General features: G+C 40.9%; 1 protein-coding gene and 1 long non-coding RNA gene across 2 annotated transcripts in view; one reads left to right on the top strand and one right to left on the bottom strand.

Moving 5' to 3' along the window:
- Positions 1-27,631, top strand: part of LOC122570817 — a 188,620-nt gene that overhangs the window by 102,330 nt on the left and 58,659 nt on the right. The gene's annotated exons all lie outside the window — the stretch shown is intronic.
- LOC122570806 overlaps positions 16,221-27,631 on the bottom strand; it is an 82,805-nt gene continuing 71,394 nt past the window's right edge. Inside the window, exon 10 of the transcript XR_006317902.1 lies at positions 16,221-16,558. The gene's annotated coding sequence lies outside the window, so the exon portion shown is untranslated. The remainder of the gene's footprint in view (positions 16,559-27,631) is intronic.

Genomic DNA, 27,631 nt, shown 5'->3' on the forward strand with positions numbered 1-27,631 from the left:
AAAAGATTAAAATCACTTTTTTTTTTTTAAATTGAAACGAGAAGAGGATTACGATATAAAAAATTTGAGGATCGAAGATGGCAATAGGGTTACGATTTTTGGATAACAGAAGTCGAACGATACCGATACGTCCAGCGCTGCTGCAAAGCTGATACCACTGCGAGTGCTCGTACGTTGCAACGACTCGAAAGTCATCGTGAAAAGACGAAGCTCGCTACCGAAAACTCCAAGTAGAAAAATTCTTTCTATTTTTCATCTGTCAAGTTTTATACATTGTTTAAACTCGTTGAAAAGTTTCTATGTGCATTTTGATAAACTTCGATGGTCCAGCTGCTCGTTCTAATTTACTGGCCACATAGTTGTGACTGTTCTCGCGAGCGAACGACCGACTGGCGCAAATCGTGGAACACACTGCAAAATTAACGATTTGTCCCGCATCGGAACAATGGCATCACGTTCGAGACAGTGTGGATCGTCGATGCCGACAAAAGAACCACCGATTAAATCTTTCCCGTCTAAACGATTGTTATTAACCTCGTATAATCAACATTTTATTCGCTTATGGTTCATTTTACTTCGATCTGGAATCTAGAAACTCATACTCCTTACAGGCAATTTATGTTACCACTATAGAGAGTATTAGCTCGTGGCAAATAGTTAATAATAAATAGTAGACAGGCGGAAAATGCAAGTAGTTTCCCGTGCGTTTAAGTATTTAATTCTGCCACTCTTCGTCCTCTATTTTTCGATCGATCCATGTCTCTCGCAAACAATTTTAAGCTCTTACGTTTAATTTGATTCGTTCGAGTAAAATTTAAAGAGTATAATAAACGCTGTTGAAAATTATATCTTAGAATGAAATAAGAATTCGTTTAATCGTTTCCTCTGGAATAAACGAGCCTTAAAAGAAGAGGAACGATTTAAAAAGTATACTCATTGACTAATCGTCGTGTTAATGGGCATCGATATCCGGAAGAAACGAGAATCGTCAAGCAGCAAGAGAGACAGAATCGCTTTCCCCGTCGCTTCTAATCAAATTTCGCGAAGCTTGCAATACCGACGAACTGCTTAATGAATTGTATCAACCGGTGCAGGGCCAACGAGGTGAACACGATTTGACTAACGAGGCAGATTCTTAAACTGACGACCTACTCATCCCCTTTCGAATTTCTTTCTGTCAGTCCACCGCGCGTTTCTTTTCTTTTCCTCTTCCATGATTATCTTCGCCAGAATTGGCTCGATTCGTTTTCTTAATTCTCGATTAGGCTGCAAGCCTGGCCGAGTAAATTGTTCAACGTGAAACGTCGTTGGGATTCTACGATATTATCGTATCGCGTAATGTTTAGCGAGAACGACGATTTTATAGATCGCGAAAGGATGCAGAGGATCGGACGAGTGTGCAGTCTGGCGACGACGTTTTTCCTCCGCGGGTAAGAGCTTGAGAAGCGCGCGTGTTGACTTACTTGGTTCACGCAGGACGATAAGACGAGCGTGTCTAACGAACAGATAACTGTTTTTCCCGGAAAAGCTGCATGGTACCGATGGAACAGAACTCGCTAGTGGAATCTCGATGATTCATCGATCGTAAGACGATTGTAAATTCGCTTTTTCAAAGATACCGCCGCCTATCACCGACTGTAGTTTCTCTTCAAGGTTCAAGAAGAATTCCAAGACGACGTTATTGCGAATGAACATTCTCAGCTGGTCCTACGTTCTATTTTCACCGAGATCCTACATTTTTCGTTACATTCTCAAACGCACGAATTGACGGAAAAATTCACAGTCGACTAATTGCTAACTCCGATTAATTCGCCGCCGAAGATGCTGCAAAGATAATCAATCGCTATCAAGAAGAAAGGAAAAAATTGAAAAAAATCAACGAAGATAGACGGTCGTGGATCGAGCGGAAATCGTACGTGATAATCGCGGCGCTGTTGCCTGTGTGCTGCACCCTCTGTGAAAGATCGTTCGTAGCGGAATCGATCGCGATAGGAAATCGTTGGAGGCGCGGACGATTATGTCGGGGTCTCCGCGGCGATACGCGTCGACCGGGGCAAAAAGTGTATACTTTATCAGGTGTGTAAACAGTGGCGTAGCTCGACAGAAAATTATGGCGGAACCGGTGTACTCTCGGGCGCTTCGGCTCCGGCCGGTCCCGGCCTTAAACAGAGTTGTAAATTAATGCAGCAGCAGCCGAGCGAACCAGCCCCGTTGCCCGGTGCTATTAATCACGAGGAACTTAATTACAGTCACGCGCTGCCGCGTCATTGTTCCCATCCATGATTCCAGCACGACGCGCGCCAGTAGCCGTGGAAAAACTGCGCCGCACCTTCTCAAATTGCACGTTTAATTACATACTGAATATTCTTCTATAAGGACTATTTTCTGCAAAACGACGCTGTCGTCCTGTTAATTCGATCGGACATTCGAGAAAATGGCTACGCGTTCGAAATTCTTCACAATTCTTCGGAGCGATTCTTGGCAATCTTTGCGAGAACTTTCTATAGATAGACAGAGATATATCGTTCGACTTACAATGGCTCCGCGAAAGTATTCCACCATTTACTATAGGAATTTTTTACGAATATGTATCCTGTATATATTAGGTTGTCCGGAAAATTTCTTTCGCTTTATGAGGATCCATTTTATTTTGTTGAGATAAACACCGCGACATTTCACAGACATTTCACGTTTACACGAAGGTGCACTGTTGTAGAAAACACGTTTGCGAAAGAAACACACTTTCCGGACAATCTAATATATATATATATAGTGTGAATATGTATAGTTTTTTGAAATTTCGTTAACGCTGTACCTAGCGAAACGCGATCATCGTGATTATAATGGGTAAATTTCGCACCTTGTTTCAAGAAAGACTCTGATGCATCTCTTGGAATACGAGAAATCGTTCTGTTCGTGGAAACAGGAATAAAATTGGGACGTAAGAAGACTCCATGACCGCGGCGATGTTGAGAAAATTGTATTAGGTTGTCCGAAAAGTGTCTTCCCTTCGCGAACGTGTTTTTTTACAAACGTGAAAGCAAGTCTGTGAAAATTCGACAAAATAATATAAAACAAAAAATGTTGCGCGTAAAACGAAAGGAACTTTTCGGACAAACTAACATTTCGCATTAGGAATTCGTTGAAATTTAAGAAATTGACGAAAGTAGGTGTACTTTAATTAGAAGAATCAAACGAGGAAAGATGCGAAGTATAAGAATTTCGCGAGAGTTGAAACAAAGAAGAGAGAGATCGAAGAAGTCGAAGACATTGAATTGTATGAGACGATTCTCGAAACTAGCTATCGATGCTATAAAATATTCTATTTTTCTTTTCTTTCATTCTTTCTTTATTATCCATATCTTGGGTGAAATTATATTTCGATGAACAGACACGTTGAAAGGAAAAGAGAATCTCGAGTGAATCAGCGTGGAAGCAGCCAATGACACGCGAGAATCCACCTAATATAATCTGTTGGCGTAAAAGCGATTGGATCGGTCGTGGCGGTAACACGCCATGGAGAAATCGTAATAAAATAATTCTACTTGTCCCTGGATTTCACGTACAAACATGCGCATGTCGCACGGTACGTGCACTCGTTCCTCTAAATGTACCAGCCTTACTGACGATATCTATCCAATCTTCGGCTTCATATCCCGCCCTATAAATACATTAGCTGATAACGAACGTTCCGGCGACGATAAGATACACGACGAGAAGAAACGTTCGTGCGACTCTTCTAAAGAGGAAAAAAGGTGAAAAAAAAAAAAAAATGTAAAAAGGTAAAGAAATAAAATACAAGATGACGTTCCGTGGCAGGAACACGAATATCCATATAAGAATGAAAGAAATTTGAAAAAGGAAGCATAAAACATAATTACGAATAATATCTCCTCGCTGTCTCAAATAATCTCATCGTTATTCGTTTTTCATATATTTCCTTGCTGGACTTAAACTGCACCGTGTTTTCTCGTCGTTTCGTTAAAGAGACTAACTTACGTGTCTCGTAATATTCCGTGCAAAGTTAAAATCAAATTTTACATAGAAAATAGCAACACGTACTCGCTGTGTGTACGATCGATTGGATTGTCGATTAGTCGAATCAATGAAATTACAAATCTGTACAATTCAATATAGTTAAAAATAATTCAAAATAGCACAAGTCGATGCAATGTACAGAGGACCACGCAACTGCTTCTCAATTTCGACATTAGATGCGTGGATGGCCGTAGGAAAAGAGTTGATAAACGTTGAAAAACAAAACGAACGTCGATCTATTTAAACAATCGTTGGTTTTCGAGCACTTGGAAATTCGTGGCCGTCGATTTGTCGATCTTTACGTCACGATGACGACCGCGCGTAGTTTGCACAAGTGTTCGGTGTCTTGTTAATTGGCCCCTCGTCGAACGGATGCTAATAAATTTTGTTTCGTTACTTGGACGAGCACCGGCGCTTTTCAATCCCGCATCGTCGATTCGCATCGGGCGGAGGGGAATTATAACAGGTCTTGTGTACGATCGACCGAGAGGAACTTTAATTAAAGTTAATTCCGATACACGCGTTTCTTAATTATCCATGCTCGCCTGTGTGCGAGCCGCGAGATTGTAATCAAGCGTTCCTCGATACACCAATCAAATCGCTCTGTTTCTCCTTCATTTTATCGTCTTCTGTACATTTTATCGATGGTGCACATGCGTGTGCCTGTTGGTTGGCGATCTACACGAAGGGTGATCGTTTTTCTAGAAATTTCCACGTCCGATTTCTGACATGCAGAAACTAGCCACGAATATCAGGCCACCTAAATATAAGAAACTCTACCTCGTTTAACCCTTTGACTGTTGATCGACCGACAACGTGCTGCAATACATAACAAAATATTATCTTATGTGGAAATGTTATCTTCCTTGCACAGTTATTTACCTATTGGTTAAGATGCGCTGCTCGCGCGAGAGATTTTACAACAGGGAATACTTGCTTGTGTCGTCGTAAGAATTACGAGTCTTACAGTTTATATTTTTCCACATATCCGTACGATGTACGGGCTCGACAGTTTCAACGACGAGTTTCCAGGATGCAAGGATCGCCAGGTTCGAACGATCCGGTTTTCCGACAACGTTAATAATTTGGAAAATGGCTTGCAGCAAAAATTTCACCGATCGAACGATATCGAAGCGAGACAGAGGAAAGGAAAGAAATATAGAAATAATAAAAGGATTAGGAAATCTGGAGAATATAGAAAGACGAAGGAAAAACAGAGAAGGCGAGAAATTTGTAAAATATGAAAAGCACGGAAAATACAAAGAGCAACGCGTGAATTAGCGTGGAATATTATCAAAAAATTATTCGTGATGTCGAAAGTGGTCAAACGTAGGAAAGAAAAATTGTATCTTTATTCAGAGGATGACCTTCCGTTTCCAACAAACAGCAACGCGATTAGATACAAGTCCCTGCATAATCGTTCTTTGCGTAAAGAGATAAAATCTTTCGTACATTTGTATGCTTTACATATCTGTTCGAGAACGAAATGGCACACCGAAATCTTGGAGAGCTCGAAGACTAATTATGGTAGAAGGTTTCGCCGATAACGATTCTGTAAATAAAATAAAATAGCCTATGTATCAAAATAATTCCACTCTCATACTTATTTACTAACATTTTTACGCGTATATCTAGATCGCTTATCTGTTTACACGAATTTATAATTTACTGCTGGAAACTGAGGATTTACGTAAAGATCCGTCTCAAATTCTACGTATTTTTAGAGACTATATTTTTCGTAGATGCATAAATATCCGCGAGCTATTTTTAATTCCGTCGCTGTCAAATGTTGATGAAAAAGATGAACCGAAATAGAATTATAAGGAAGAGAGAGAGAGAGAGAGATCGAATCAAATGCATAACAAATATTATAACGTATTAAGTGTACGATTAAATATTGAAACGTTTGAGATTCGAGTTTGAAGTGTCAATTAGGAACGAGTATTGACATCCGCGTTTTAAAGCAAGAAACAATTGGAAGATAATCCTAAAAAACATCGGAGATGGCCGAACAGCCGACTCTGTGTAAAACTACAAGCCGATCTAATTTGAAAATTACACACTTAAGAAACTGGAAGGGGAACAGGGACTTAATAATTTCTTGATCAAACGTCTATCAAAGGAATATAACAAATATCAATCTTTGTATAAAATAATATAACGATAATGTCAACTTCTCGAAGAAAAGAAACTCACAAACGTCAAATAATAATATTTCTTCTTAAAACAATTGGAAACTAATTTTAAAACCACACACTGAAAACCGCGACAGGTGAAATAAGAATCGTATAAGTGTTTGACCAAACATTTACTAAAAGGAATATAACAAATATTAATATCCACCGCAAAGTACAGCAAAGACAAGCGTAAAAAGTAATCGATACTCGTCGAGTAATAGCAACGATCGATCGAATGCTTTTCAAACTGCTCAAAATCGAAATCTCCGAAACCTAAAACAGCTTTCCAGTTTCCGTCAAATCGCTGCCCCATCGAGTCGATTACGAAGAATCGTAAGAATAATCCGCGAATTTTTATACAAATTTATATTTTTACCAACAGAGAAATATGTTATTTTCATTTGCAACGTACAGAGATAGAACTTAAATAGAAATTTGTTTCGCTTATTAAAAATTTATTACAATATCCTCGTTGAATATTTTTCTATGTTTTTACGCTATACTATATGCATTTTCTATTTACGTTTGCGCCTTAAAATGTCCCACCATGATGATGACGATGATGAGTTTCTCATCAGAAACATAAAAATCCACATTCTAATTGGAAGAAAAGGACAAAGTCACTAAAAGCGCGGGAGACACGTGGAGAAAGTCGCGCGTGTCCAGTGGTGTCGGCGTCGGCGTCGGCGTCGGCGTCGTCGCCAGGTCGCACTCCGAGCGGCCAAAATATTTAACCTACGATTAACCACTCCTCTCGTACACAAAATGATTCAAGAATCAAATACCAAGAGTCAACCGTGGGGTAGACTGAGTACATATTGTACCCGAACGCTATCGCCGGCCGTCCTACGTGGATACGGATACGCGTACTCTGCTTTCCCTCTGTGTACGTGCTGGCGTGTATAACGACGGTATAATGGCAGACGCACACGTACGAACGCGCAAACAGCGGAAGAGGACCTGGAAGGGAAGCGGAGAAAGAAGGTTTGCTGGATGGGGGGTGGTTGAAGTGAGAAAATGAAGAGAAGAATCGAAGAGGAGTGGGCCAAGGTAAAGTGGACGAAGAGAGGCGAGGAGGTGCCACGATGCAAGAGCGAAGAAAAAGCGAGGAACGCGAACGAACGAGGAGGAGAAGGTTGAGCAAAACTCGGAGAAGGAGAAAATGGAAAGATACATGTATATAGAGATGTAGGGAGGGGGCAGAGAGACAGGCAGTGGAAAAATTTGTGGGTAAAGTAAAGAATAAGGAAGGAGAGGAGAAGAAAGGAGGAGGAGGTGGAAGAGCAGAAAGATGGAGATGAACGGAATGGATGGGATTTTAGATAAATTGACCGTTCGCGATGAAATAAGTGGAAAGAGGAGCATAAGGGACGGATAATAAAAGTATCTATATGTAGCGGAATATGAGCAATTGAAATGAAGAAAACGGGAAATATAAACAGCATAGAATAGATGCTGAAGAGAGAAGCAACGACCAAAAGAAACTCTCGCGTCGTGCTTCTAAAAAATCTAAGCGCGAAATCGCCAGAAAAGGAACCGCGTACATAAAACTACGTTCACCAGGAAAAGACAACGAAACAAGAAAGAATCTCTGAAAAACAAAAGGGGGGAAAAACGGTAGAAAACGAGGCAGACCGAGAATGAAACGTCGCGGAAATGAGCAGAGAAAAGCGAGGTGGAAAAGCAAGGCAGAGAGGGGAGAGAAACGGGGAAAATCAAAGCTGTGGGCGCCAATGAACACATATACACACGTCGTTTGTGCCTGGTTGTGTTTCCTTTTTACCCTATATTTCCACGCACGCGTCTACGTATTTTCACGTAAATATTTTCCACACACGTTATATATACACCCATACGTATATTTAATCGTGTATGTATATGCACGCCATCACACACGTGTATTAGCTAGATATTCTCACCACACAAACGTACATACACCCACACGTGCTGCTTACGTATTTTACACCCACACACACACGCACATATACGCGCTCACACGTGTGTTTGGACACATATTCTCCACGCATACGCGTGCATACAAACGTCAACGCGTGTACTGGCCACGTACTTTCAACGCGCATACATTATACCTATACGTGCACACACGTATACGTAATACACCTATTTTCCACACGCTATATATGTATTAACATGATCCTGCACGTACTCATATACGCGCATACGTACACGTACGTGCGCACAGTCGTCGGAGAAAGAGGAACAGGAGGAGGAAAGAGAGGGAGAAAGAGAGCGTCGACAGAGATGCTGCTGACATTGCTTGAACATATTTGAGTTGCTCCGCTCATGACCAAATATTTATTTATTTGCACGGTAATACACATTTGTATTAACCGCGTAGCACGATTCAAGGCACGTTCATTCAGATTTCTCTGGCAAATTTTGCGCGACCCGCTGCACGACTAATTAGCGACGTGTCCTCCCCTTTTCCTCGTTGGTCCCACGTCCCTCTATACGTATATTGCTCGCTTATTAACCCTAAAAACTGGCCATCCCCGATCGTTATTCAATTCGCTCCTACGGTGTCCTGTTTACACGAGTTTTTCCACCGGTTAAAGTATCGCCGACAAGAAGATCGTTTCCAAAGTGATCGGCGAGCTTATGAGAAACGTTGGTTCAGTCTACGTATTCTTACGGAAGTTTATATCTTAAATAGAGATTCGTTCTACTCGTTAAAAATTGTTAACGCTTGTTAAAGTAATTAGGATGTTATTTCTTTTGTTATTTGTTATTTATATATGAATCGTTAAAGTAAGTAGGATACTTTATATATTCTTACGTATTATATGCATACTGTTTACGTTTTTGTATCTTGAAATTTCACGCAAGTACGCAAAAACTATATACATATATTACGTGTCGGCTTAATAAACGTTTCGAGTTGTCCATAATCTGCCCCATTTTAACGAAACGCTTATCGATCCGCGTTTCGACGCGCACGCTGGTCTGCAACATTACATCGAAAAGTATGTTCATGCTAACGACAAGCAAACAAACCGAGCGTGTTCGATTCTCACCGTGTAGTTGGGTAATCCACCTATCTGTCCGTATATCTAACTTCTTTTCCACTTTTTTCTTCTCTTTTTCTCTTTTTTTTTTTTCTTTTTCGTTCGAAGAATGAAATAACACCTGCGAAGATTGCCACCGTTGCCATCGGCGCTCGTTTTTCGAGCCAATGGCTTTTTCTTCTTCTTCGCGTACGATAAGAAGAAATCAACTGAAGCAATACGCGCGTAGAATTCGAACTTTTGACAAAAAGAATCGTTATTTAAGCTTTAGATGTTTAACTTTCAACGTTACTGCAACGTTGAACGTCGAAACAAGAAAACAAAACCTGCTGTTATTCAAAACATGCTTCGGATATAATTTCCTTCTTATTTCAAGTACAACGATAAGAAATACACGGAAATACGCAAACAACTGGAACGAATTTCTTCGTAAGAAAACTTGTCACCCTACCATCGCCGTCTGACGCAACTCGATCTTTCCTACCTTCCAAAAACTCCAGAACTCTTTCCGTAACTGCGTAACTCTGTCGCCGAAATAAATCGCACAAAATTGCTCATAATTCGACGATGGATCGTCGATCGCGTTCGCGAATGGAGATGTCGCGAAACATCGGCTGCTGTATTTACTCGCAATTCCGCGGCGGCCGATAATGGGTCCTCGACCCCCTTCAGATAAAAACCAGCACACCACCTTACCACGAACGATCGAGTAATCGTGGAGATACCGCGGGAATAGTTTTCACCGATAATTAATCGATGGAAAAAAGCGGTCTGTTTGCCACCGACCTACATTACATTGCGATAATGACGCTCTTACGTGACTGCGCCGGGGCGCAATCGTTTTCAGAACATGGCTCGATGAGAACGATAATATTTGGCTAACTCGGGAAACGGGGGTTGAAGCTTTCCTTCAGCCGAACCACCACGTTGCTCTTCCTTCTTTGCTTTCCATTCGTTTCGGTCTTTCTGTTGTGTAGGAAGATTATTTCGGACGAGGCTGCTGATATTCGCGCGTTTAACGACAAATTTCAATGTACCGTTTAAAACTTGCATCTGAATCTATCGAAAGACGAGTAATTCGTGCGTAGATACATGATTGGTACATGTTATTCGGTCGCACCCTGTATATGATTGGAGTTTATATTAGGTCTCTTTCGTTTCATAAGGCGATAATAGATGAACAATTTCTGCTTTATATTATTTTATTGAATTAGATACGATCCATTTCGTTCTATTTCTATTATCATGTTCGTGCATAATTCAATAAACTGATATAAAACAAAAAAGAATCGTGAGTCTATTATTTTCTTATAAAACGAAAGAAACTTTTCGGACAATCTGATATAATGAGAATTCGTTGATCCTCTTCGTCGCCTGTTATTTTTCGTTCGGGCGACCTAACAAAAGTGCACGTTTTCGTGGATTCAATTGGCAAAATAGATTTGATCCAGAACACCGATGAAAATTTTGTTAATTGGAGGCGGACTACATGCAAGAGTACACGATATGCGATAAATTATTCTTGAAAACGTTCAAGCTACTAAAAAATCTTATAAAGCACGAGGGTAGTCGATTGAAAATTCTAAAACTCCAACAAACAAGGTTATATAGCCGGTTGGACGAGGCAAGGAGAGAGAGAGCAAAGGGTCGGGGAGCGTGCTCGGTCGTCGATCAGACGCGGAAACGAGCGTGAATCGCGGGGTCAGGGGGCGCGTGCAAATCCACCCCCGCCAGTGGACGACAAAGGGAGGCGCGACGATATGTACAAACCAACGGAAGCGTGTCGAATCCAGGAAGCGAGGCGAGAATTTCCGGGGAAACATTCGGAAATCGTTGAACGCGTCTAGCCGCCGTTCCGGAAACGTGATTTCGCCAGCCGCCACCTTCGTTCACCCCCATGCACCCTCTCGTCCCTCGACAAGCCACTGTTACACACTCGAAGGCGTCGAAATTCTTGCACAAGCCCCCTCGACGCGTCGAATTTGTGCCCGCGAGTCAATTTTCCATTCCTTGGCAAATACTCGATGCCTGTTTATAAGCGGTGAACGTACGAAGCTGGCAAGTACGTAAAGCGTGAATAAGGAAAGGAAGAAGGAAAGATGTCGCTTTGAGGATAACGCGCGGTTCTTTGATACGAGAGAAATCTCGGATAAGAAACGGACCTTGCGTTCAACGCTAGAACTACCGATAGTTGGCACGAAGCTATTTCTACCAAAATCAGTGAAAATGACTGGTCTTTAAAGATAGAATATTTTTATATTTATTGATTTATTACCTTCTTACAGAAGCAACTCCACGTTATACAGTACATTTTTGGTATTATTGATCCATCTGGGATTCCTAAACGAGGGTTGACACGTATTTTGATTGCTGTGGTATTTCTAGTGTTAGCGATCCGGAATTTTCTGATAACTGATATCATCATATGGAACGATACGCGGTAAAAATTTGAAAAACGTGTGACAAGTTGTAGAAAACGAGGAAACTGGTTGATTGGGGTTCGATAAACAGATTGCAGCACCCTTTTACACTTTGACAAGTACCAATCATTTTGACTAGTATTGGTATAAGTAGCCTCGATACAAAATTATTTTCAGTTTGAATACACAAAAAACGAAATAAAATTCATTATATTATTCTTTTAGTTATCGTTGCGAAATTCATTACATCATTGCGGAATTACATCATGAAGTAGGAATTTTAAAATAAAATTGTAAAACCAGTCAATTTGACTGGTATGGTAGTTCTACTGTGAACGATATCTCGAACTTGGACAAAATTAATACTTAGAAATTTACAACTATCAGTTTGTATTCTTTAAAATTTTCTCTAAAATGTATCGTTACTTTCACGTCTTCGAAAATAACAGCAATGATAGGTAAACGGAATCTTAGCGAATTAATTCCAGTTAATTAATTTTGATTGTAACGAATTTCGAACAAAGATACAGGATGGAGCAATTATTACATTATTCTTCGGCGTATATATTTTTATGGCTAATCCAGACAACGTGGACAGCTTATTAGCGTTTTCAGTAAATAATACAATTTGAAATATCATACGATCACCGTTCGATATTCTCCTAATGCCCGATATGCAGCGAACCAGGGGGTGAAATAATGCGGCTTACCGCCGGGGATGTTTTTAAAGCCAACAAATAGAACGGAGGCCTCTCTAAATATGCTCTGGAATCAGGAGAATCCTGATGCTCGATTGCGAGTCGTGCAACCCTTATTCGCGGAATCCGACGTCGATAGAAAGAGGGAAAAGTGCCTATCGAACGACTTACTTGAAAAGTAGTACAGGATATAATACTCGCTCGTGCCTCTTTAATATACATCCACTTTGCATACCTTTACTCTACAAAATATTTCATAGTATTTCTTTCTTATATTTCATCTGATTTTTTATTATCACAGCTAATGAATGGTCTGTCATTATCGTTACAAGAACGAACACATCCTTTAACGTACGTGGAATACAATCGTACGCGTTTAGAGCATAAATTATTCAAACGATCTCGTTCCAAGTTACTCGAGCGACGTTAATCGAAGTTGTTCCAATAATTAGGGGCAGTAGTTTATATTATTCCCTCGTAACTGAGAAGATAACTTAACTTATACCAACGTCATTCGCGATTATACGAGCGATTTCCGATCTAAATAATTTACACGATAATTTAGATTCGAAACGATTTAGGACATTGGACTATGATAATAGCGAAATGCCTAGTGACCTGTACGAAAGGAATGTTTAACGATCCTTTTTTATCGATCATTCACAGCGAAACAAATTTATAATTAGAGACTGCCTAGATAAGGGTTGATAGATTAAAACCAGCATTACACGATTCATCTGTGTAACAAACACCACCTTGTCACGACGTGAAAATGGCGTCGTAACCTCCACCACCGCTTGATTACCAGCAGGCAAACGAATCCTGGAAAAGGATAAAGAGTGTACGACGACGACGACGACGTCTACGAAACCGATAGAGGGTGGGCGACAGTTTACGAGGCTGACGCTAACTCAACGGGGGTGGATGGGTGGTGGCTCGAGTGGACTGGTTTATAGGAGAAACGCGTAGAAAGGACGAAGAGGAGGCGAGAAAAAAAGGGAACCACCCACGGAGAGTCCGACAAAGGCCTGGCCACTTGTCCGATCTCTTGGATCTACGCAAATAGACGCCCACGAAGCCTTTTAACGTTCCTGGTCTCTCGTCGTTGCTTGTCTCCGTCGTTTCTCCGCTCGTTTCCGTGTCCCCATGGCCGACACACCTGCCTTGGCCTCCTTTGAACCGTTTCGCGGTGTCTTGACTCGCTCGTCGCGTCGTACGATGATGTTTTTTAACCAAATTCCTCGGTTCGATGTCGTCCGATTGATAATATGCTGCGGTAGGTAGATTTGGCATAAATTTGATCTCGTTTCCGTCCAAACGATACAATCGTTCACTGGAATATCCCTTCGTCGAACAGAAATTACTTTCAAATTCTTAGAGGAAAGGAGCACGCAATAGAGAGAATAACAATGTTTAAAAACAGCTGTGCTGCGTAGAATGTTCGATAATTTGTTTCAATCGTTGTCTGTCTCTTTACTCTCTCGCGTGCATTTTTGCTGCTGAATAATCTGGATACGCACACTTGTCTATGCATTGATCGTACAGTGGCTTGGAAAAATATTTATTTCCCAATGAAGCGTTTCCTTCTTAAATTCGACGTTTCATTTCCATGGTATTCAATTACCGTGATCGTGCGAGAGTACTATTAAACGATAGAAAATTTATTATAGTTGGATCTAAATAACTGGTGTATAAGCGAAATGATACGTGCGCAAGCATACAATGTGTACAAATAGCTTTTGTAGCCACTGTATATACGCGACGATATATAAACAACGATACAAAAGGAGAAAAGGAAGGAAACACACAGAATAAAGTAAAACTTTTTTCATGGCTGCTTTGAAACGAGAAAAGCTCGCGCGTACAAGAGAAAAGGGGAGAAAGAGAGAGAGAGAGAGTTAAGGCATCGGCATTGATTGGTTTGTTTGCGAAGAACACACAAGCCAATACACGATGAGAGAGAGAGAGAGAGAGAGAGAGAACGGAACACGCCGACGGAACGCAGCGTGCTAATATTGGCGCGGAAATTACGTAAAACAAAGGAAGCGTGCCGGAACTCCGTGTCTCTCGACAAATCGGCCAATCGATCTTCGCCAGGAGAAAGTTCCTGACCTGGGGAATCGAGTGCCGCCTCCGAGAGTATCGATAGCGTTCACGTTACGTTTCAATCTTCTATTTTCCCAGTTACTCCATTTCAAACCCTTCAACGTGTATGAAAAGAATTTAATAATCGAATTTTATATCTCATTGTGCCTTTAAATGCGTTATATGCACCGCAGAATTGGAACATCAGGAACATTGGAACATTGGAACCAACGATTCTATCGATATTCTTATTACCATTGATATTGCTTGCGAACTATCGTCTGTACGCTCTCGTCGACTGTAGTAACAGCACACGAATTTGACCAAGTGTAGTCCCTGTCGATGATGGACTAATAACTTGGACACATTCTTCCCTGAGATATAAGAAACTTATTAGCGTAATAGAAATTCTTGAGAAGCCCGCTACACAGACTAGACACACGAAATAAGTCTCCAGAATTGACAAGAAATTGTTTACCACATACATACTACATATATATATCTTCAACTTCTTCGAGCTTCATAAAATCGTACGATCTGAATGAAGAAAGAAACATCGATATTTTTCATTGAATTTCCTTCCATAAGCGCAGTCCTATAAAAGCAACACTGAATAATACAAATTAGCCAACCTATACCTGCGTACATACATCGTAGCGTTAACTGAATTTAATTCCTCTTCGGCAACTTACCTTGAAAATGACTCCGAAGCTGGTGCACCTTCCCAGTATCAGGATACAACCTCAACACCGATCCTCAGCGCTCCCAGAACCCATCGAAAAACCGTGTTGTTACGAAAAGGTTGACGAGAGTGGTCCTCATTTCCATTCTCACCGTGGTCGCCAGGGCCACGAAACCTGATCCTCCGACGCCGCAAGAAGAATACGGAGGAGCAGAGAAAACACTGCGGGGCCAAAAAACGGCGGCACTCGAGGCTTTTACGCCTCTTCGAGGAAGAAGGACGTGATGGAGATGGCGACGGAAGTGGAGGGCCCGCCGGCTCAAGAGCTTCTATCGGGCCCTTTCGACGAAATCCTGAGCGTGCCGCTGTTTGCCCAAGCGGCCGAGGGTCAAACATCGGATCGCGGCCGGTTTCCACGTCGTCCCCACGTACGATACCTGGGGAAAGGTACCACGTTGGTACCTCGGGGCGTTTACCATTTACCTGAAAAAACCGCGGCTTTCACCGCAGACTCGACGCGCGACTCTTCTTCTTGGTACACGCTGTTGCGCCATGCGTTTCGGCAACGCCGTTCGAAAGACACGTCCAACATGTAAAATAGCGAAGTTGGTTAAGATTTGTTTTCTGCTGGCCGTGCTAGACATAGAGATCTTATTTTGAAACGCCGCTAGTGATACGAACATCGCCGTGGAATCGACGTTCTCGCGAACTCAGTACGTCGATGTACTGATTTTTGTAAGTGTACGCGATCGTTCGTTAAAACTCCAGTTCTAACTTCCAAGGCCACGCTGTTGGAACGCTATAGCAGACAAAATGGTATAACAGGTGGTATAATATTCTGCGATCGAAAGAATGGTGAAATTAACGCATAGATCTACATGCGTGGAATTTAATTTTTGTTTAACGTTATAAGATAAGAAATTAGAGGATAGTGTGATGGTATAATGACACGATCATTGGAAAATTATCGTATTCCATTTTTTTTTTTCTATGTATTTAAGGGATGGAAGTAACGGTAGAATGAAGGAATCGAATAAACGAAAGATTTTTATTAAATATTTTTATTAAATATTTGAATTCTGCTAACCCGATTACGCTTTTTACGGCAACCAGACAAACAGGTTCGTAAAACGTATCCTTTGTCTAATAGAACAAGTTAAATTACAGTATACGAGGTGGCTGGAGGTTGCGAGAAAACAATGAACGCCTTATTTCTGGCACAGACGCGCGGGCCAAGATGACGGGATGGCTAAGGAGACGGGCGCCAGGTACAAGTCAATTTATCGTTGTGCAAACACGCGCTATCGTCGTGCGAACTGGTATCGTCGCGTTACGACTATTCCGCTAGGAATTCTGGGATGAACTCGCGCCTCCTCGATCGTTGGCCTCGTTATCTTCTTGCGTGAAGCGAAATCAGAGAACTCGGGTTTACCTGTGTCACATAAATTTTACGAAATGTAAGAAAATTTTATATAGCACCGCTATCAAAGTGTACGCGACAATAATAACTCGCTTAGGGTGGGTTTACCTCTACATGAAAGAAGAAACTGAGAAATGAATTTGAGTAGTTTGGTAATCGGTATCGAAATAAATATATCGTTGGTATATTTACTTTGTTCTTTCTCTTTGATCTCGGCTGTATATTTAAGACAAAATACAACACTGTAGTATTATTCGAACCACGTATCTCGTTGGGGGATCAAATGTAACAATTTACGTAAAAATGTCTTGTTGCTATTTATTGCTCGTTGTAGATTGATCGAAAACAATCTCTTTAGGAAAATTTACTTCTAAAATTATTATTTAACGATTGAAGCGAATAGATCGGCGAATAAAGTGCTGCAGATTAAAACTGTATTCGAGATTAAAACGAAGTATTATTATAGATACAAAAGTAAAATGTAAACCAATATCGAGGAATATTCCATTTGCTGTAAAATTCCATCTCACGGGTCACCGCCTTCCATTTTCTCTCATCTTCTTTCTTCGACAGTTGCCCGGAATGGCGCGGCCCACGATTTCTTATCAACCACATATTCCTTCGTCGTTGCTATCGCTTCTTCGAACATTTCCGTGAACTCTGCATTCGAAAAATTTGTGATATCCAATATAGAAAGCGTCTATCTTCGTTTGTACAAAAATTGTGTTCCACATCGTATCGATAAACTGTTGCGAGGTTTCTGATTTAAATTCCTACCAAAAATAATTATCCTTCGACCAGAGTGGTTTACGATTGGAAAATAAACCATAAATCGAGCGATCGGGAGAATTACGAATTTCTTTTCTCTTTCAAAAAGAGAATTGTCTCAAGGTTTTTTTAATCTGGAGCGGAAAAATAAGAACTTAGACCGCGCCAAGACGCTATTAAGCTCCCTAAAATTTATAGCCCGTCTTCTGCGTGCCGTGTCTTGATAACATTTATCCTTTGAGTCTTGCGTCTTTTTGTGCGTGAAAACCAGACGATTTCATGGAACATCGTGTTGGAAACAAATATTCGTTTGAAATATTCTTAATTATTCTTTTACAAAAAGAAACGATCTTGACCCTGAGACGAAGGATGCTGAATTCTCACTCGTGCAAACATTTCAGACGTACAAATTAATTGCTTCGTATATTTAAGTAATTATAATTCTGTTTCGAATTAAAGTTCTACGCTTTCTATCCTATCCTTTAAAAAACACCATACAAATTGCTGTCTGTTTCGAAAATCGTAATGTCTTTTTTCTGTAGACGAACGTTTTACGCTGTATGCGAAAAATACTAAATTAGTTTGTACGTCTAATATTTCTTCCTTTAATTAATATTCCGTTAAACTGTATAAACTATTTTATTTTCAAACTCACAGAGGCTATCACCTGTGAAGACTACGGTTTCAACTAAGAAGAAGAGAAATCCCCTTCGTTAGATGTATTTGTTTAGTCATTAGAATATTTCTTTATTTCCTCGCGATTTCCCGATGATTTAGGTCCTATCTTTGGGAAATCTATATAGAATACAACATAGAGGGTGGGACAGATGTGTGTCTCCTGTACGAAGAAGGCATAATAATAAAGCTGCCAACAGTGGTCGAGTAAATCTAAAGCCTGGTTCATCCTACTAAATACAGTGGCAAACGTGTAACAAAAGGGCCTACATTTGCAACATTGTGATTCTTACCAGGCGTACCTTGAATTACGCTTTGTTTACTTCCTTCAACATGCATCCAGCTCTGACGAATTTTTCCGGAACGCTGATCCTTTGGTACAATAGCAGTTTTTCTGCACAGATAGTATCACACGAGACTGCATAATATTGTCTTTCTTCATTATTTATTGATATTGTTTCCGTAGCTGAAAACCAAACTGGCATAGGCGCTTCTTCGGCGTTTCTCAATGAAGAAGGAGAATAAAAATACAGAAATATAGAAAGTGGGTAAACACGAAGAGAAGGGGAGGGATAACGAAGAGAAAGAAGAAAAGGAAGAGAAGAAAGTGAAAGCAAGATAGAAGAGATGGAAGGGACAAAGGTGGAAGAGCTCCAAATTTTAATTAATTACTCTAATAGCTTGTCTAATTATAAACATTACTTAACCTTCTCGTGAATTAATATTTTTAAACAAACATTTCAAAGCTTGCTGTTATAAAAACTATTTACTATACGCTACATTAGCATTTTTCCTTTCGTAAAAGAAAATTCTAACATTTCTGTTTAATACACCAACGTCTTCAAACGACGTCAAACATCTTCCTAAAAATTTCTCCAAACGTAAAGAAGATCCTTTGAATCTTCTTTCGCGTACTCGGAAAATTCGGAAAACTACCAATTAAGGCGAGTCTAACGGTCTGATCTAAGTTCGAAACCGTTGCGATAATCAAACTTAGCCAAACATCACTCCCACGCGTGAAACGTGTCGGCGGACCGTTTAAAAGAGCAAGAATCGCACAATGAATGGAAAGGCCCGACTAATAGACCTGTTCACCATAGCACGAGAATCCGCCTAAACTGTCCTGCGACAAATTCGGGGGTGCAGATGCTGTTCAATGGGGAATCCGGCTTAAGATCACGCCGTTTAACGCGGCTGAACCCCTGCAGCGCGACACCCGTCAATAAAACACCCCATGAAACGGCAACTATACGCGTTGCGGCTTGCACCCTTCGACCTATGCACTTACACCCCTTATTATGGGGCTGTTACTGATCAATACGTACCATGGATCGATTAAATTTCACAGATCCAATTGCTTTAGTATTTTTGCCAACTGAATTAACTTTCGCCAGAATTTTTACGTGCCATGTGCATTCGTTATCTGCTGCGTCTTCGTTCCGCAAGTATTTCGAACGATGTGTACAATTTTTCAGAAGAAAAGTTTATGCGTGTTGTTGGTCAAACGTGTGAGATCGTTGCATACGTATATCGTGAAAGACTAGAATTCTTTAGAAGAGTAAATTTGGAATTTTGTCGCTTCAACGTTCCTTTATCGAAAATCTGGAACAAAATTCGGATTGATCGGAGAATTAGCATAATTAGGAAGTTTGGTATAAATACAACTACGAGAGTGACTACAAATTTTCATTGCCTTGTAAAATTCTCTAATAAAGAATCTATCAAAATACGAGGTTTCTGTTGGTACGTGAAGCACTAATTTCGAATCAGCCATCAAATTAACGGCAGATCCGATATAGACACCAGCGCAAACATGATTCTAAATGTTTGTTCAGTAGTATACTAACAAACATCAAACTTATCAAAGAACAAAGCAAAGAAACCATAGCTAATTTATATCCTACCCATACTCTCCCTTACGGTAAAGTTCCAAACGCCCAAACGCACCCAAAGCAGCAATTAAATCCATCCTCGACAAACATCAACACGAGCCATCAGTTTTATACAACTCCGGCCATCGCGGCAAAGACTTTTGCTTTCGAATACGATCGAAATCGAAGATTTAGAGCGTAGAAAGATGCAGTTGTCGACAGGGCGCATACGGCCCAGTTTATCGCGAATGAGTCTCCGAAGGGGTGCAAGGTACGCGCAAAGGGGGATCCCAAGGGATTGGCCGGGGAATTAGCAGGAATATAGCAGCATTTAGTAGAGCGAACAGCACAGAATCCACCGAATCGCCCCTGTTTGTCGAACAGCCATATACATACAGGACATTTTCCACGCGAGCAATGATCTCGTTATTTGTTTCCAGCCGGATAAAAGGGTGCAAGCTCCTCGTTTCTCCGATACGGTTGCTGAATTGTTTTCACCAGGCGATGAACATCGAATAGATCGTGGCCTGGTCAAATTTATTTCTTCGTAATTCATCGTGACTGGTGTTCAGGTTGTCAACCGCGTTACGTACATTTCGCTTCGTAACGTTGCACGCTTCGCGAACGTTGCCAAGTTTATTTCTTCGGGAATTTCTTCGGGATAACCCTTTCATAGCGATAGCCGAATATATTTATATTTATATCGTTGTTGATGTAAGGATATAACGAAGGGTTATCCTGAAACTGAGGATCATTGACCGAAGAAAGGAATAAGCGACGAGTGAATGTCTTAATTGAATCTATTTCTTCGTGTAACCCTAAACGCGTGCATTCTACGAATAGTAAATTTTGAAATGGTAGAATGAGCTATATCGATGCCTGGTAAAGTAATTAGTTTAATTTCATTGAATGGAAAATATTTATTTCTATATTTGTTTGTAGATTTACTTTTTCCCCTCTTTATTATTTTTCCATCGTAATTTGATAATTGTGTCTTTTTGTAGACGTTGAATGTATGAATTTAATTTAACGATTGAAATTTATATATTGAACGTTTGCTATATGCTTCATATCTGCCGTCGGTAATTTCAAATTATCGATATTTATATATGCAGCTTGAATTTTTAACTCAATTTACCCAATATCGGCTCCATTATTACGCAGAAAGTTTTTATCTTCGTTTAATCAATCGGACATTTCATCGCTATTCCATGGCTAGTGGCTAGTAGTTATTTCTTCGCGTCGAACACTTGCCAATTACTCCCAACCATCGTAAATATCGACCTTATCTTCCAATCGCGTTACAATCATCGGTTTCAATTATAATTATTAATTCAAACGTAACTAACATCGAAAACATCTAAAACTTTGCATACAATTCACATTATGTTTTGTCTTATGGGACCCCCTCTTTGAAAAATGCCAGATCACCTTTCGATATCTGTAAACGGAACGATCACTCGACCAGAATAATTCCGATAACTCTGTACAAAACAGTCTTTAAAATTCAATCGAAAATCGTCTTAATGACCAGCTCGTCGATCAAAAATTCAGAAAAAGCGACACACTTTCGCGCGAGGCATCGAGATACTTTGAAAATTAGCCGAAACACACATCGTTACGATTCGGCGAATTAAAACGGCACGCTCGCCATTGATTAGGAATAATTACCGTTAACGAGCACGATTAAAAGCCAGTGGAACTGGCGAGGGCGGCAAGGTGGAGAGGGAGAGGCGGAGTCGTTTATTAAATGTAAACAGCCATGTTTTTAACGATCGTCCCCGTTCGTTCGTTTCGAATCATCGGCCCCGGGAATTTCTCGCTTGGCGAATAATCACCGGAACTTCCGGATTATTTTAACCGGTAACCCGGCCCGGCCGGCGTATTTACTTAGCGCGCATAAATTACCGAACGCGAAGCGCAAAATCGTCCGATTTCGCGGCCGCGCAACGCAAATTCACCGACGAATCGGAGGCATCCGGCATAATGTCGCGGCTGATAATTACTAAATGCGACTTTGATTAATCGTCGCTTATGAAACGCTGCTCGTACCAATCCAACGAACGAACGCAAGTTTTTATCGCGATATCTCGCGGAATACGTTGCCGAGTTCCGAATGGAAAATCCGATGGAAAATTACGAGGCTCGTAGCTTCGAATACAAGCGGTGTTCCTCTTCTTCCTCCTTTGATTAACGAGATTTGTTGCGCCGCGTGAAATAATTCGAACGCCATCCCTCGTTGTCTGGCTGCCAACGATCCATGTACCATCATTCAAACCCTCAATAAATCCAAGGGCTAGCCATAAATCATATACATTTTGAGGTTAATCTTTTTGATATAATCCTTTTAACTTCACAGAATCGATAATCCTATAAATGTTTTGCTTTAGAAATGAACAGTGCCTAGGTTTATTGTGTTCGCTTACAAATTACGAAGAATTGCGGATAATTACGTAGCGGTAAAAGCAGATTTTCGTGTGAACGTAGGAGGCTTCCTCTAAGATCATAATCAATGGCGTCACGGACCGTTGCCTTCGCTTTCCTAATGAAAATTGCGAGCAACGGATCCGTTTTCTTTGTACCTAGCACAGTCACAATTTCCCCCGTAATGACACGAGAGCGATGAGTCGGTCAAAATCAGTCAACACAATAGCCAAGTCGAGAACAAAGTCAAGTCGACAGTAGTCAGATCGCAATATCGGCTAAGTAAGAGTCAAATCTCGACAACAGTGAAAGTCAAAACGCAGTCGCCAACACGAAAAGAGTCTCAGGCTGTACTCGCTCGTAGTTTGCCAGTCAACATACACACAGTTGTATCCAATAATGGAGTTATTTAATTGTTGGAAATATATATGTCGGAGGTGAAAGGACATCGGGGCCTTTCTTTTGCAGTGATCGGGAAAATTCCCAATAACCTTAGCCCGGACTTTCATTGTAGCTACCCTTAAGCAATAAAGATAAGAAATAGTTGTAAGACCCTAATCCGATTATGTGTACTCAGAGTTTATGATGATGGGCTTGGGCTCGAAGGGACATAATGAGTCGCCGAACGTAGCTGCGGTCACGGAATGGACATGTAACAACAAAGATATGGAATAATTATGCAGCTCTCCTTAAAAACAAAGATTGACCCGAGAGGTGGGGAGAGGATTATATAAGGACAGTTCCATTTGTACCGGCAGTTAGTTAGATATCGAGAAAGTTATGGAGTTAGTTAGTGGGAGAGTCATCACGACTCCTACGTCGAGTCACACCAGGATCGTGTATCATATCGGATTCGTCTTCCCGTGGCCATGGATTCGTATCGAACCTAAATTCATTGTTATCGACCTCTCGTTTGTCCGACTGCCGTCCTTATCTGTAACCTTTTGTAATCATCACCTCGGTACCCATAACGATCGGCTAGAATTCTTCTCCGACATATATATTATAACCTGTTAAAATCAGCGTTATACTCACTCAGCCATCCCTATTATCCTAATCGAAATAGGGAATCGATCTATTCGTGGCGTCGATTATTCGAATCGTAACGGGAATTTTCAACTTTGACGCGCTTCTTCGAGATCGCGTCGAAACAAAATTCGTGCGCGATATAGCAGACGGGAAAAAATTTCGATCTATTGGATTGGCAACTAAGTGATTGCGGAATTTGTCATTAGGTGGTATTGACAAAATCCGCAATCACTTAGTTACCAGCTCAATAGAAACAGCATCGACGTACAGGAGAAAATTACACGCGTGCTCATTGCGATATGTACGTAGTGTCGTAACGTCCGGATGTGTGCATTTTAATCGTAATTTATACTTATACAGTGCTGAAATACTTTTACATCGATGGCTATAAAATACACTTTTCCAACTGCCTCGTTATTTCTCGCTCACATTCGTCCGATTTAATTTTTCACAAAGTTCCCCTGTTCCACAGACGTTCATTCCACTTGTTCCATAAAATTCCGAACTTTCGTCTTGAACTTTGTCATCCACTAAAAATCGAACGAACGGTTCTAAGAAGTTTGAAAATGAAGAAAAATCCGGCGCACGGTCTCCATTATCGAAATTAACGAGGTTTCTCGATCGATTCCCGGTATGGCCGAGCGAATATACGCCTCCGCGTGTATCCACTTTAGAAAATTAATACGTCAATTCGAACGACCGTCGTCCGACGACGGTGGTAGTTCTTGGCCCGAGAAGAGACAACGTGAACGAAGGATCGTCCAGCGAGTGTTTACCATCGGGAAAACCCGAGGACGGACCAGCGGTTACAGGGAGGACGAAGGGGGTGGACGTTGTATAATTAATCACCGCTCATCCATCAAGCATCTCTGACGTCCTGGTCACTTCACCACGATAATAGATTTCACCACGTCCAGGGATCGAGTGGACGTGCCTGTTACGCGATAACGCATCCTTTCGTATCGGTCGATGGTTAGAGAAATTGCGCGAAAGATGGACGAAATTCCGAGTACTTTGCGTGACGTATCGCATAGCTGAATGACTGGTACGCTATAAGCTTCTCGTTTTTCTCGCCGATTATTGTAAAATCATAAAGGAAACAGTTGCGGTGCAAGTAGAACGACGTCTTCGTCAGACGTAACTCGCGGTGCGTACGTTGAAATTTTCAGCAACTTTTTCTCGCGAATGTTCGAGTCCAAGTGGTAAGATAGGCATGGGAAATGAGAAAATTCTTTTCGGGGTTTGCTGAAACGAATATTTTACAAAAGCGCAACGGAACGCAGGAATCACGCAAACAATTCGATCGGTTGCGCTCGCGACGTGCCGGACAGCGCGGAGTGTGGATTTACGAGACAATGATCAAGAGATGACCGTGGTCCGCTACAATTACGGAAATGGTTACTCGAGGCAATCAGGTTAACTGGCAAATTGCGATCGATCGTCCTTTAGCCGCGTAAGGAACTGCGCAAACAGCCTCGAAGATCTCGTTAACCCTATAGATTTTCCAGAAAATTGCATCCAATCTTCGAATCGTTTCAAATTTACCGATCATACGATCGTTTTATGTTCTTCGGAGGACACAGTGCCGTTGAAGAACCGCGATAGGGAAAATTTCTAATTACTTGAAATAACAATATAATCTCAACTATGCCTTCTTTCATCGAGAATAACATTTCGAAATGTTTTATACAACACATAATATACGTAACGATTTTCTAAAAAATCTTAATAGCGTATTTCGCGTTCCTATGCTGTTTTCTTCTCGGTGAGTTGCTTATAAAACTAATTAAACGTTGAATTGTAACTAATAATAACATTTTTCGCTGTTTGTTATAAAAGCAATATATACATTTAATATAAGAGATTCGACATCTTCAGTCGATGATTCACTTGATGATTATCTCGGAAATTTGTCTCTTTCAAACCTACAAGATTCTTTGTTGCAATGTAAATTAATCGAATTTGAGAATATTTTAATTGCCATTAAAAAGCTATTAAAATTCTACCGACCACGCAAACCGCGAACTAACCGACCGTTCAAAATTTCGACCTCCCGTTGATCGAACATTGTCAATATCGTATCGAAATCTAGAAATAAGAAACAATCGTCTCGTTGAAAGAATGAGACGTTGAACGAATCGATTTCGAAACGCGCATATGAAATACGTGGTCGTCTGCAAATGGCGTTGTCGTGGCGAGACGTGCCTGTCGGTATAGCGCGTGGATTTGCACGAGGATAATCGAGGGATGACCATGGTCAGCGATCATTACGTCGATGGTCACTCCAGCGGATCACAATGAGCAAGAGCCAAACGACGCGATCGATTCGATGCTTGATGGAAGGATCCGCGTAGCGATAGCTTTATAGCGTTCGAAAATGTTCGAGTACGATGCAGCTTGCTCGATTTATTCCTTTGTAGAGGTTGTTCGAGAAACAAAAGGTAGTTTTTAAGTTTGGCACTAGCCTTTTGAAAATGAAAAAGTGAAATGCTTGTCATCGCTGATTACGAATTCGATGAAATTTTTCTCCGCCATTCGAAGAGTTTGTTATTTGTAGTTGAAAATGTAATGGATGTAACTAAATCGTTAATTCGTATAATTAAATCTTGTTCGAACATAGGAAATAGCAGAGAATCCGAAATTTGATTTAGAAATGAAAATCCGATAAATTCTATTCAATCTTTGATGCTGGACAAATAATTTGATGTTACGTTGCATCGCACTGGTCAATTTTTTAAAGGATTTTTCATTTCTCGCTCCTTACGCGGCTAAATTTTATCAATTTTATCAAGTTTGACACTAGCCTTTTGAAGATGGAAAAAGCTTCGATGAATCGTTTGTCATCACTGATTACGAATTCGATGAAATTTTTCTCCGCCATTCGAAGAGTTTGTTATTTGTAGTTGAAAATGTGATGGATGTAACTAAATCGTTAATTCGTATAATTAAATCTTGTTCGAACATAGAAAATAGCAGAGAATCCGAAATTTGATTTAGTAGTAAAATCTGATAAATTCTATTCCATTTTTGATGTTAGTCGAGGAATTTGCTGTTTGCATCGCACTGGTCAATTTTTTAAAGGATTTTTCATTTCTCGCTCCTTATGCAGCTACATTTTATCAATTCGTGGTAGCTCGGAGAAAAAATTTGCCAGATTCCAACAAATCTTCGAATTTATTAAACGTTACAAATTCTCACCCTTCGCGCAATTACAAATATACTCGTTTAACTACTTCCCACTTCTACTTTTCTCTTCTTTTCTCCCACTTCCATCCCCCTCCCACATCCCTTCGCAATTACAAAACTTAGGCTCATAACCATCGACTTTAAAACAATAATTTTCTACAGGCGATCTTCGCTTTCGGAAATTTCCTACGATCGCCTGGCCAAAAAATCCGACAGCTCGCGAAACACCAGAAATGCTAATCCGTAAACAGCCTATTCACTCGAAGCAGCCACCCTAACGATAAACTCGTCAAACAGATTGCAGAAAATCCACCCTCCGCCACCTTAACCAGTGCATAATTCTCGCCTGGCCTTCGGACCTCATACCATACTAATCCACTTTTTCTCGATCAAATTCACCCCTGCCTGAAAAAACATTCGCACTAACTGACAGGGTGAAATCAGGTGTGTGGAACGAAAGGCGACCGCACATGTTCGTTCTCGCGGTTCGCTCACGGCTCGGCTGATTATGCGCCATTATCCTTAATACGATTAAACCGGTGGACAATTTGTCGATTGTTTTAAACCAGCTGATCCTTTTGTTACGCCGATGACGCGTCGATGACGATCAAAGGGCCGATGATCAGGCCCGGACGTATAGACGTGTTTGTCGAAGGTGTATAGTGCGCGTTGTAATCGGGGCCGACTTTGTTCCGCGATTCTGGCTGTTTGTTATTGGTAAATCCAAACAAGCGTCGCGATCATCGTTCCGAACGCTCGTCCTTTGCCAGGCTCGTCGATAGCCGGCCGATTTCGAAACGCTGATCAGCGGGTCCGCTGCGGCCGCTTCTGCAAATCGGCCGAACCGAATTCGAACGCTCGTAACGATTCTTCGCAAATATTGCGTCGAAACGGCAAATTTCCACGGATCTTTTCCCTTTTTCTTTTTTTCCTCGCTGCTCTCTTTTTTTCTTTTTTTGTTCTATTGGAACAAGATAGGATAGGCGTTTAAAAATAGGTAGAATTTGAGAATTTTTATTTCTTTGCATGCATTTCCGTACAATATTTTACATCTTGTCTAGTTTTTCGTATATTGCAAGAGACCCGTAGCTCACAGCGTTATTGTCCAATGATACCCCGAGGCGTTTAAAAA

This window comes from Bombus pyrosoma, linkage group LG9, assembly GCF_014825855.1.
Source record: "Bombus pyrosoma isolate SC7728 linkage group LG9, ASM1482585v1, whole genome shotgun sequence".
Classification (NCBI taxonomy): Eukaryota; Metazoa; Arthropoda; class Insecta; order Hymenoptera; family Apidae; genus Bombus; species Bombus pyrosoma.